This window comes from Salmo trutta, chromosome 8 (assembly GCF_901001165.1).
Source record: "Salmo trutta chromosome 8, fSalTru1.1, whole genome shotgun sequence".
Taxonomy (NCBI): domain Eukaryota; kingdom Metazoa; phylum Chordata; class Actinopteri; order Salmoniformes; family Salmonidae; genus Salmo; species Salmo trutta.
In genome coordinates this window covers 17,735,697-17,748,071 of record NC_042964.1, presented here as the reverse complement: position 1 = coordinate 17,748,071, position 12,375 = coordinate 17,735,697, and the positions used below count along the sequence as shown (strand labels likewise).

The window sequence follows — 12,375 nt, the reverse complement described above, 5'->3', positions numbered from 1 at the left end:
TGTCTTTCAAAGATAATTCGTAAAAATCCAAATAACTTGACAGATCTTCATTGTAAAGGGTTTAATAACCTCTTACATCTACACGTTCCGCTAGCGGAACGTCTGCTCCAATATCCAATGATGGGCGGGGCGCGAAATTCAAACTCCTCTAAATCCGAAAACGTACACTTTTCAAACATATGACTATTTTACAGCTATTTAAAGACAAGAATCTCGTTAATCTAACCCCACTGTCCGATTTCAAAAAGGCTTTACAACGAAAGCAAAACATTAGATTATGTCAGCAGAGTACCCAGCCAGAAATAATCAGACACCCATTTTTCAAGCTAGCATATCATGTCACATAAACCCAAACCATAGCTAAATGCAGCACTAACCTTTTATGATCTTCATCAGATGACACACCTAGGACATTATGTTATACAATACATGCATGTCTGTTCAATCAAGTTCATATTTATATCAAAAACCAGCTTTTTACATTAGCATGTGACGTTCAGAACTAGCATTCCCACCAAACACTTCCGGTGATTTTACTAAATTACTCACGATAAACGTTCACAAAAAGCATAACAATTATTTTAAGAATTATAGATACAGAACTCCTCTATGCACTCAATATGTCCGATTTTAAAATAGCTTTTCGGATGAAGCACATTTTGCAATAATCTAAGTACATAGCCCGGCATTACAGGGCTAGCTATTTAGACACCCTGCAAGTTTAGCCTTCACCAAAATCACATTTCCTATAAGAAAAATGTTCTTACCTTGCTTGTTCTTCGTCAGAATACACTGCCAGGACTTCTACTTCAATAACAAATGTAGGTTTGGTCCCAAATAATCCATCGTTATGTTCCATCAAGACGTTTTGTTCGTGCGTTCTAGACACTATCCCAACGCTAAATCTCGGCCACGAGCATGACGCAAAATATGACAAAAAATTTCTAAATTTTCCATTACCGTACTTCGAAGCATGTCAACCGCTGTTTAAAACCAATTTTTATGCAATTTATCTCGTAGAGAAGCGATAATATTCCGACCGGGAATCTGCCTGTCTGTATACTGAGGGAAAAACCGAAAGCCGGGGGCGGGGCGGGTCGCGAGCGTAAGGCTTAGTCCATTGAGTGACCACTCAGCTTTTGCTCTCGTGTGCTATAGCCAGGGCTTTGAATTACGTCATTCCTGTTTTTCCCGGGCTCTGAGACTCCATTGTTGACGTGCGAAGTGTCACGTAAGAGCAGAGATCCTTTGTAAAAGATAGAGATAATAAAGAAGGGCAAGAAATGTTCAGACAGGGTACTTCCTGAACAGAAGCATCTCAGGTTTTTGCCTGCCATAGGAGTTCTGTTATACTCACAGACACCATTCAAACAGTTTCAGAAACTTTGGAGTGTTTTCTCTCCAAAGCTAATAATTATATGCATATTCTAGTTTCTGGGCAGGACTAATAATCAGATTAAATCGGGTACGTTTTTTATCCAGCCGTGAAAATACTGCCCCCTAGCCATAAGAGGAAACACTGTTTTCCATGCTTGTTCAATGAACCATAAACAATTAATGAACATGCACCTGTGGAACGGTCATTAAGACACTAACAGCTTACAGATGGTAGGCAATTAAGGTCACAGTTATGAAAACTTAGGACACTAAAGAGGCCTTTCTACTGACTGAACTACACCAAAAGAAAGATGCCCAGGGTCCCTGCTCATCTGCGTGAACATGCCTTAGGCATGCTGCAAGGAGGCATGAGGACTGCAGATGTGGCCAGGGGAATAAATTGCAATGTCCATACTGTGAGACGCCTAAGACAGCGCTTCAGGGAGACAGGATGGACAGCTGATTGTCCTCGCAGTGGCAGACCATATGTAACAACACCTGCACAGGATTGGTACATCCGAACATCACACCTGCGGGACAGGTACAGGATGGCAACAACAACTGCCCGAGTTACACCAAGAACGCACAATCCCTCCATCAGTGCTCAGACTGTCCGCAATATGCTGAGAGAGGCTGGACTGAGGGCTTGTAGGCCTGTTGTAAGGCAGGTCCTCATCAGACATCACCGGCAACAACGTCACCTATGGGCACAAACCCACTGTCGACCAGACAGGACTGGCAAAAAGTGCTCTTCACTGACGAGTCGCGGTTTTGTCTCACCAGGGGTGATGGTCGGATTTGCTTTTATCGTCGAAGGAATGAGAGTTACACCGAGGCCTGTACTCTGGAGCAGGAATGATTTGGAGGTGGAGTGTCCGTCATGGTCTGGGGCGATGTGTCACAGCATCATCGGACTGAGCTTGTTGTCATTGCAGGAAATCTCAACGCTGTGCGTTACAGGGAAGACATCCTCCTCCCTCATTTGGTACCCTTCCTGCAGGCTCATCCTGACATGACCCTCCAGCATGACAATGCCACCAGCCATACTGTTCATTCTGTGCATGATTTCCTGCAAGACATGAATGTCAGTGTTCTGCCAAGGCCAGCGAAGAGCCCGGATCTCAATCCCATTGAGCACGTCTGGGACCTGTTGGATCGGAGGGTGAGGGCTAGGGCCATTCCCCCAAGAAATATCTGGGAGCTTGTAGGTGCCTTGGTGGAAGAACTGGCAAATCTGGTACAGTCCATGAGGAGGAGATGCACTGAAGTACTTAATGCAGCTGGTGGCCACACCAGATATTGACTGTTACTTTTGATTTTGACCCCCCCTTTGTTCAGGGACACATTATTCCATTTCTGTTAGTCACAAGTGCCTTCTGAAAAATGTCACACACCTGGACTTTTCCACATTTTGAGGTGTTACAGCCTGAATTTAAAATTGATTAAATTGAGATTTTGTTTCACTGATTTTGTTTCATACCCCATAATGTCAAAGTGGAATTATGTTTTTAGAAATGTTTAGAAATGTATTAAAAAATTAAAGCTGAAATGTCTTGAGTCAGTAAGTATTCTACCCCTTTGATATGGCAAGCCTTAATAAGTTCAGGAGTAAAAATGTGCTTAACAAGTCACATAATAAGTAGCATGGACTCACTAAGTGTGCAATAATGATTTTTGAATGACTACCTCTTCTCTGTACCCTACACATACAAGTATCTGTAAGGTTCCTCAGTCGAGCAGTGAATCTCAAACACAGATTCAACCACAAAGACCAGGGCGGTTTTCCAATGCCACTCAAAGAAGGTAACCTATTGTTAGATGGGTAGAAAATAAATGTAATATCCCTTTGAGTATGGTGAAGTTACTAATTACACTTTGGATGGTGTACACCCAGTCACTACAAAGATACAGGTGTCCTTCCTGACTCAGTTGCCGGAGAGGAAGTAAACCAATGGTGACTTTAAAACAGTTACAGTTTAATGGCTGTGATAAAAGAAAACTGAGCGTGGATCAGCATTGTAGTTACTTCACAATACTAACCTAAATGACAGAATAAAAGGAAGGAAGCTTGTACAGAATAAAAATATTCCAAAACATGGATGTTTTCAATAAGTCACTAAAGTAAAACTACAAAATATGTGTATTTATGTCCTGAATACAAAGCATTATGTTTAGGGGAAATGCAATGCAACATATCGCTAAGTACCACTCTTCATATTTTCAAGCATGGTGGTGACTGCATCATGTTATGGGTATGCTTGTCATCGACAAGAACTAATGAGTTTTTTAGGATAAAAATAAATGGAATATAGTGAAGCACAGGCAAAATTCTAGTGGAAAACCTGGTTATCTGCTTTCCAACATACACTGGGAGACAAATTCACCTTTTAGCAGGACAATAAACTAAAACACAAGGCCAAATATACAATGGAGTTGCTTACCAAGACGTTGAGTATTCCTGAGTGGCCTAGTTACAGTTTTACTTAAATCGAAGGTGTGCAAACCTCTTAGAGACTCACAACTTTAATCACTGCCAAAGATTATTCTAACATGTATTGACTCAGGGGTGTGAATACTTAGGTAATTGAGATATTTCTGTATTTCATTTTCAATAAATTTGCAAAAATGTCTAAAAACTTTTTTTCACTTAGTCATTATAGGGTATTGTGTGTAGATAGGTGAGGAGAAAAATATATTTAATTCAGACTGTAACACAACAAATATGGAATAAGTCAAGGTGCATGAATACTGTCTGATGGTGCACTATGTAAAAATAAACAGTTACAAACTTGTACGAATTTTATTAACCACGTGATTATTCATGACTTTATTCATAACTATTTATTATTTATAACTTCAGAGTTCACTGTTCGAAGTAGGACTATGATAGAGTAGGCTGTCCTCATCCTTCTCTCTGTTGGTCTCAGAACAGCCAATCAGTCCTGGCCTGGGCCCAACACTCCAGCCATGTAAGACAGCCACTGTAATCTGACAGACAGAACGACTAGTCTACACTTGAGGAAGATAATGACGAAACCGTCTTTCCAGCCCTCTGTTATTTCCAGCAGGTAAGGCCAGGTACACTATATATACAAAAGTATGTGGGAAAAAAGTATATTCAGATTACCTTCACAGTACAGAACATGTCCTACCATTGTTTTCAAAACCTCCCACAATGACTCTCCACACATCAAATCCATTTAACTTCTGAGAGTCCATTTCTTGCTCAAAGCCATGAGTGGCCCTCTGGCTGTGACGTTTAGCCTCCTTCTTAGGCTGTTCTGAAGACTGGCTGTAGCGTCTATTTTTTTCATTTTGAGTGTTAACTATAATCTGGGTGTCCTCTTTAACCTTGTCTACAAGGCTTGCTGCCACCAAATGCGCCTTGGTTCGGGCATGAAACCTTTTTTCTGAGGGGTCTTTGTAGTGGTTTTAAAAAATAATAATACTTCTGAGGCATAGGATGTTAACCTGCTGTACATTCCACCCACTCTTTTGCTAGTTTAATCCCTCCACTCGTTTTGAGACCCAAGCTCCCTACCTTTGCATGTTGTACAGCCCAACTTTGAATTCTGCATGACAAGCCAGGGGTTATACGTTTGCTTGTACTTGAACTGAAAATTGCACCAGCTCCGAGCACTTCGCCGGTAGAAGCAATGCACCCCTCCCCCAGATCCCCATCTGCCGCTGAGTCTGATTCGCTAGTAGGCCTACTAGCTAGTGGAGGTGCCAGTGGTGATGCTGAATTGGCAAGATTAGCAGTGCTGCTAGCTAAAGCATCACCATCAGGAACAGTTTGCCCCTCTCTCCTCTCCTCCGGCAATAACAGTTCTCTGGCTGGGTTCGATTCACCATCTTTCTCTGGATTTTTCAACTTGAAAATTGTCATCAAACTCGATTGAAATTCAGTAGGGAGATGACTAAGCCTACGTATAGCGATGTGATTATGTAGGGACCTCTTCACTAGCTGACACCCACTACCAAAACCTTTGTCAAGATCAGTTACTTACAACACCGGACCTCCCCATAACCTCTATGTACAAATAAGAGAGCAGGTCTGGAATCAGTGTGGCAGGATAGGATGATTACACACAATATTCACAGCACTTTTACATTATGGTCTTTCTGGGGGGCAGGAAAATGACGAGGAGGCAATTTGATTTAACGCGGATCACTTTTATTAGAAGTCTACAGTGCGAAAAAAGTCGGCTGAATTCTGGTAGACAGAAACGGCCCGATTGTCACGTCCTGACCAGTAATAGGGGTTATTTGTTATTGTAGTTTGGTCAGGACGTGGCAGAGGGTATTTGTTTTATGTGGTTCAGGTTGGTTGTGTGTATGTGTCCATGTAGAGGGGGTATTTGATTTATTAGTCCAGGGTTTTGGTTATTGTTCTATGTTAGTTTATTTCTATGTTCTGTCCAGTCATTTGTTTTTCTAATTGGTGTTGGGGCCTTCAGTTGGAGGCAGCTGTCTATCGTTGCCTCTGATTGAAGGTCCTATAATTAGGGGTGTGTTTGTATTGTGGTTTGTGGGTAGTTGTATTCTGTTTTGTGCTCTTCACCTGACGGAACTGTTAGTGTCGTTTTTCGTAATTGTATACGTGTTTCATTTGTTTCACCTTCTTCAATATTAAAAAGAAGATGAGTATACATGTTGCGTCTTGGTCCTCCACACACGACAACTGTTACAGAACTACCCACCAAACCCGGACCAAGCAACAGATGAGGGAGCAGCACCTGGAGTGGAGAAAGCAGCGCGCTCGGGAGGAGATGGCATCCTGGTCACTGGCGGTATTAGAAGCAAGGATTGACTGGACGTGGGAACAACTACTGGACCATTGTGACAACCTGCCTGGGAAGCAGGTAGAGGTGGAGCGGCAGCCCCAATATTATTTTTTTGGGGGGCACACGGGTAGTTTAGGGGGGCCAGGATTAAGCCCCAAGCCAACTCCCCATGCTTATAGGAAGCAGCCTGTTACTGGTCAGGTCCCGTGCTATGGGGTAATGCGTACTGTGGCGAGGCCAAGTATTATCAGACTGGTGTGCGCAGTACCAGTGCCCCGCACTTGCCAGGGGGAAGTGGGCATCAAGCCAGTAAGGGTAGAACCAGTACTGCGCTCGAGACCGCCAGTACGCCTTCACGGTCCAGTATTTCCTATTCCCGCTCCTCGTACTAGCCTTAGTGCGCGTGTCCCTAGTCTGATACCTCCAGTACAAGCCCCACGCACTAAGCTTCCATTACGTCAGCCCAGTCCAGTACGTCCTGTTCCCGCTCCTCGTACTAGCCTTAGTGCGCGTGTCCCTAGTCTGATACCTCCAGTACAAGCCCCACGCACTAAGCTTCCATTACGTCAGCCCAGTCCAGTACGCCCTGTTACTGCTCCTCGCACTAGCCCTATGGTGCGTGTCCCTAGTCTGCCACCTCCTAAGCCAGCCCCACGCATCAGGCCTTCAGTGCGCAGTACCAGTCCAGAGTATCCGGCAACAGTGTCCAGTCCAGAGTATCCGGCAACAGTGTCCAGTCCAGAGTGTCCGGAACCAAGAGACAGCCCACTGTCCGGAACCAAGAGAGACAGCCCACTGTCCGGAACCAAGAGAGACAGCCCACTGTCCGGAACCAGGTGAGACGGCCCACTGTCCGGAACCAGGTGAGACGGCCCACTGTCCGGAACCAGGTATGACGGCCCACTGTCCGGAGCTCCCAGAGTCGGACAGTTGATTTATTAGTCCAGGGTTTTGGTTATTGTTCTATGTTAGTTTATTTCTATGTTCTGTCTAGTCATTTGTTTTTCTAATTGGTGTTGGGGCCTTCAGTTGGAGGCAGCTGTCTATCGTTGCCTCTGATTAAAGGTCTTATAATTAGGGGTGTGTTTGTAATGTGGTTTGTGGGTAGTTGTATTCTGTTTTGTGTTCTTCACCTGACGGAACTGTCAGTGTTGTTTTCATATTGTATACGTGTTTTGTTTCACCTTCTTCAATAATTAAAAAAAGATGAGTATACATTTTCCTGTTGCGTCTTGGTCCTCCACACACGACAACCGTTACACCGATGCACTTGGGCCGATTCTGGGCAGTCGTTCATTTTGATTCCGGGCTGAGTCGACACCCGATTCCGGGCCGATTCAATCAGTTCCGGCCCCCCGGAAGAGGGCCGCTTCTGGGCCGATTCCTCATTGCTAGCTGGGAAATGTTTGGATGAGCAGGTGTCTACATACTTTTGGTCATGTAGTTTATATTGTGTGTTCATGGTGTTCACCTTGTAACTATTATGGACTTGTTACAGTACATGCTTCAACTGATATGTGCATTCTTTCTTAGTTTTTTTCTGAATGCTTAAACACTAACAGTGATTCTTGAAGCACTATCCCTGAAAACATTAACACGTGTAGCCAATGCATTTACCAAGTGTGCCAAACTCAATGTACGTTCACTGCTTTACACTCAGTTTGAAATTCTATAAAACACTTTTTGCAAAACTGTAAACACAACTGATTGCTTTACACCCAGTGTGCAATTTAATAACACACTTCTAGCAAAACTGTAAACATTGATCTCTACATTGCTACACTATTTCGCCAATTGCCTTTCCACATTGACACGTGAAAACACTTTTAGATAATGAGTTCACTTACAAATCAGAGCTTGACCACTATAAATAGGCCACATGTAAACATTTGGTTTGGACAACAGTGGTGGCCAATGTTGGACAGAGAGTCAGAGGGGTGAGAACTAGAGGAGGACGAGCAGGACGATGACGAGGAGGAGGAGGAGGAGGAGAAGGAAGAGGTGAAGTAGACCGGGGAGAAGGAGAGGATGGGGAAACTGCTATGCCCTGCACTCAGAAAAAGCAAAAGTGTTTTTCATTTATACTATCAGTGCGTAGCTGGTGCTTCGTGTGCTTATTCAAATGATCGTTTGTGTGTACTGTACTGACGCAAAAACATTTTTTAAAAGAGTTTGAAGAGTTTTGCATGAATTGTTTGCTTTTGCAAGAGATGTATGTTTTGCCGGTTTGGTGTAAGGTTTTGTGATTAGTGTGTAGAGTTTTGCAAAAATAGCCTATAGTTTCAAAGATAATGCCTAAGCAATGAGAAAAAACTGTAATACAGGCCGTAATTGTAAATAAGAATTTGTTCTTAAATAAAAAAATACAAATAAAATGAATAACATTTTTTAAAGCATTATCTCTTGCTGCTGTCATTCAGTCTGATGTTAGGAAGACCTTCATTTTTGGAAAACAGTTAATTTAGAACGCTTCACTTCTGGAGTGCTTACCGCAGTCTACCGCTACTGGTGTAAGCTCACAGTTGAACAAGCTCCAATGTTAATGCTAAGTCTTTATGCTTCCTCCAACACAGTTACGTTCTATTGGGAGTTTAATAACCTCGGTTTGCTGCGGGGAGGAGCAGGAACTGTTTTGTGAGGACCATTTCAGATGCCATGGTGTCAGACGTGGGGATATATTACTGTCGTGAACGCGATTATGACACCACGACTTATGGGAATGGCATATTTCTGATTCATGAGGGTAAGTATTTCAGAAGTTCAATTACGTCGCCTTGTCAATCTTTGTTTATGATAATCTTATAATGAATATTTAATTAGATATTTTTATTCAGTAGAATCTTTCTGTTTTTATGTGCAATGAACGGTGCAGATACCAAGACCCAGCATGTTGTTCAGGAGACAGTCCAGCCAGGAGACTCTGTGACTATGAACTGTACAATACACACTGAGACCTGTTTAGGAAAACACAGTGTCTATTGGTTCAGACGTGGCTCAGGAGAATCCCACCCAGTAATCATTTACACCCATGGAGACAGGAGTGATCAGTGTGAGAAGAGCCCTGAGACTGGGTCTCCTACACAGAGCTGTGTCTACAACCTCCCCAAGAGGAACCTCAGCCACTCTGATGCTGGGACTTACTACTAGGCAGTGACCTCATGTGGGGAGATACTGTTTGGGAACTGAACCACGCTGGACTTTGAGGGTGGTGACTTTGCTGCCCAGATGAGAATCCTGGTCCTTATCTCCATCATAAGAAATGGAGTTCTCCTCTGCTGCCTCATCATTTGCATCCTCCTCTACAACACAAATAAATAGGTCAAGCAAAGGACAAAGTCACTGGAGGGGAAGATGTCTTCCTAGCATATATTTCCTAGCATATTGCTTGTAAGTTTTTTGTATATGCTTTTGCCAAATCCCTGTGTATGCACCTATTGTAAGCATGAAAAAAATAGCATTGTAAACTGAAGTCATTATGTATTGAGTTACATTTACATTTTAGTCATTTAGCAGACGCTCTTATCCAGAGCAACTTACAGTAGTGAATGCATACATTTCATACATTTTTATTTTTGTACTGGTCCCCCGTGGGAATTGAACCCACAACCCTGGCGTTGCAAACACCATGCTCTACCAACTGAGCCACACGGGACTAGTTCATGGGTCAGAGGTGGGCTTTGTACACTTGTTGAATGCTTGAGAATGAAAATGGCCTTGTTTGTTTTCTTTACACACTAATCTTATTGAGCTGCAGGGGTCTAGTGTTTCAACCAGATGAAGAGAGGTGTGAGAAGCGAGTGTGTGGTTTTGATGCCCTGAGTGGTGTGGTGAGAGCTGAATGCCAGACATCCTGTGGCCCAGGTTGCTCATTTTCAATAGGGAGAGAATGACGCACAGTGGAAAGTTACTGTTGGTGTCCCTCAGCCCCAACCCCCCAAGTGCTTCACCATCCATAGCATCTGTTGGCAGGCACATTACGACTCTGGTGAAACATACTATTACTGGGACAAGACTAATCATTACTGAAAAAGAGAAAACAATAAGTAAATTGATAGTAAATATAAATGCATAGGTGCTAAGCATTCATTTATTTTATGGCACTTCAATAAGAGAGATACTCTCCTTCAGAGTGTAACATACAAAGGCCATTTCATCCCCCAGTGATAGTCTACGAGAAGCATGTAATTTTCACCTCAGCAGGTCTCACTCAACACTGAGCCGCTCCTTCCTGTCACAACAGGAAGTGATGTGTTTCTTACTGGCCACTCCTCTACACAAGGTCCCAATATGTTTGAAATGACACGGCATCTCAGAATAGGTGCCTAAGGTCAGACCATATTAACAACAACAGGAAATAGAACATTAGATTTATTTTGTATATTAAAAATAAAAAAAATTACAGTGATTATTTTATTAGTGATAAAAACCTCTACTGACATTGGCCTTAGCTTTATCTATTTCCTATTTCCTACTAGATGGCCAAGCTGCAAAGTCAAAATGGTCTATGTCCTAAACATTTATGAAAACAAATGGAGCCTTTTGGTCTTGATTTAAAGTTTTCAAATTTGATTTTCGAAGATAAATTGGAGAACTAGGCAGGTCTTTTGACTTTGCAACTTGGCCAGATAGTGACTACCCTATTTCCTGGTGGTGTAGATGATGATGAATATGGTCAGACAGCAGAGGAGAACTGCAATTCTTATGATGGAGAGAAAGCCCAGGATTCTGATCAGTGAAGAAAAGTCACCACCACCTTCTCCATGATGCTTACAAGTGACCTTCTGTTCACCATACACAACAGAATTTGGACATACATTATGTTCCCCTTTTCTCTCACAGTAACTTTCCATACACAAAGTTCCTCCTCCCCATTAATTGACGCATAACAAATACATTCATTATGTAGATAACAAATCAATAAGGTCTAATAGAACCCATAGTTCAATAGTTTTCTATTACACAATTCATGAAAAGGAAAGAAGCTCACCCTCTCTAGACATCTCTGACATTTCATCGACCTTGTTGTGTCCTTTAGATCAAGATAGGTCAAATCATCACAGTTTGGCCTAAGTTTTTATTGCTTTAAATTTGTGAAAAAGTTTTCTACATTTTCAGATTTCACACAAAAGTTTTAGCATCTTTATGAAAAAGATAGACAAACTCACTTTCTTTAGATGACTCTGGTTTTTCCTCAACTCTGTTGTAGCCTGAAACATCAACATTTGCTAATGTAAAATAAGAATATTGGTAATACATGAGAGGAAAAAAATAAGGTCTATTGTCTGCTGTTTTTTTTTCATCTTCTGACAAACATTTTCAAATGTATTCCTCATATATCAAAAGCAAGATAAATAGTTAAAAACCTTACCTTGAACCTTTCGAAATGTTGTGTTGAAAAATACCATTTATGTTTTTAGCCATACCACAGAAACACAGTCCGAAATCAGATAAATCCACATTTGTGATTTTGAGGAAGATTTTAGTATTGTCACTACTCATTCCCACATGGCAGCTTTGAAACCCATTGTAGTGCCATCTGAATTAGAGATGAGCATAGATGCAATAAACACAGGTTCTGATCCACTGACTTGTTTAAACCAGACTGTGTATGCTGGAACCGTTGTATCAGGGGGTACAGGTGAGTCGAGGTAATTTGTACATGTAGGTAGGGGTGAAGTGACTATGCGACTCCAACTTGCATACCGCACCAACAGATCCACAGATGATGCAATCTCTATTGCACTCCACACTGCCCTTTCACACCTGGACAAAAGGAACACCTATGTGAGAATGATATTCATTGACTACAGCTCAGTGTTCAACACCATAGTACCCTCAAAGCTCATCACTAAGCTAAGGACCCTGGGACTAAACAGCTCCCTCTGCAACTGGATCCTGGACTTCCTGACTGGCTGCCCCCAGGTGGTGAGAGTAGCTAACAACACATCTGCCACTGATCCTCAACACTGGAGCCCCTCAGGGGTGTGTGCTCAGTCCCCTCCTGTACTCTCTGTTCACCCATGACTGCATGGCCAGGCACGACTCCAACACCATCATTAATTTTGCTGACGACACAACATTGGTGGGCCTGATCACTGACAATGCATGGCAAGTGGTACCAGAGTGCCAAGTTTACGTCAAAAAGCCTTCTTAACAGCTTCTACCCCCAAGCCATAAGATTCTTGAACAGTTAATGAAATGGCTACCCAGA

General features: G+C 42.5%; 1 pseudogene; it reads left to right on the top strand.

The window, feature by feature from the left end:
* Positions 1–6,101: 6,101 nt before the first annotated feature.
* LOC115199240 (uncharacterized) lies at positions 6,102–9,482 on the top strand (annotated as a pseudogene).
* The last annotated feature ends 2,893 nt before the right edge of the window (positions 9,483–12,375 follow it).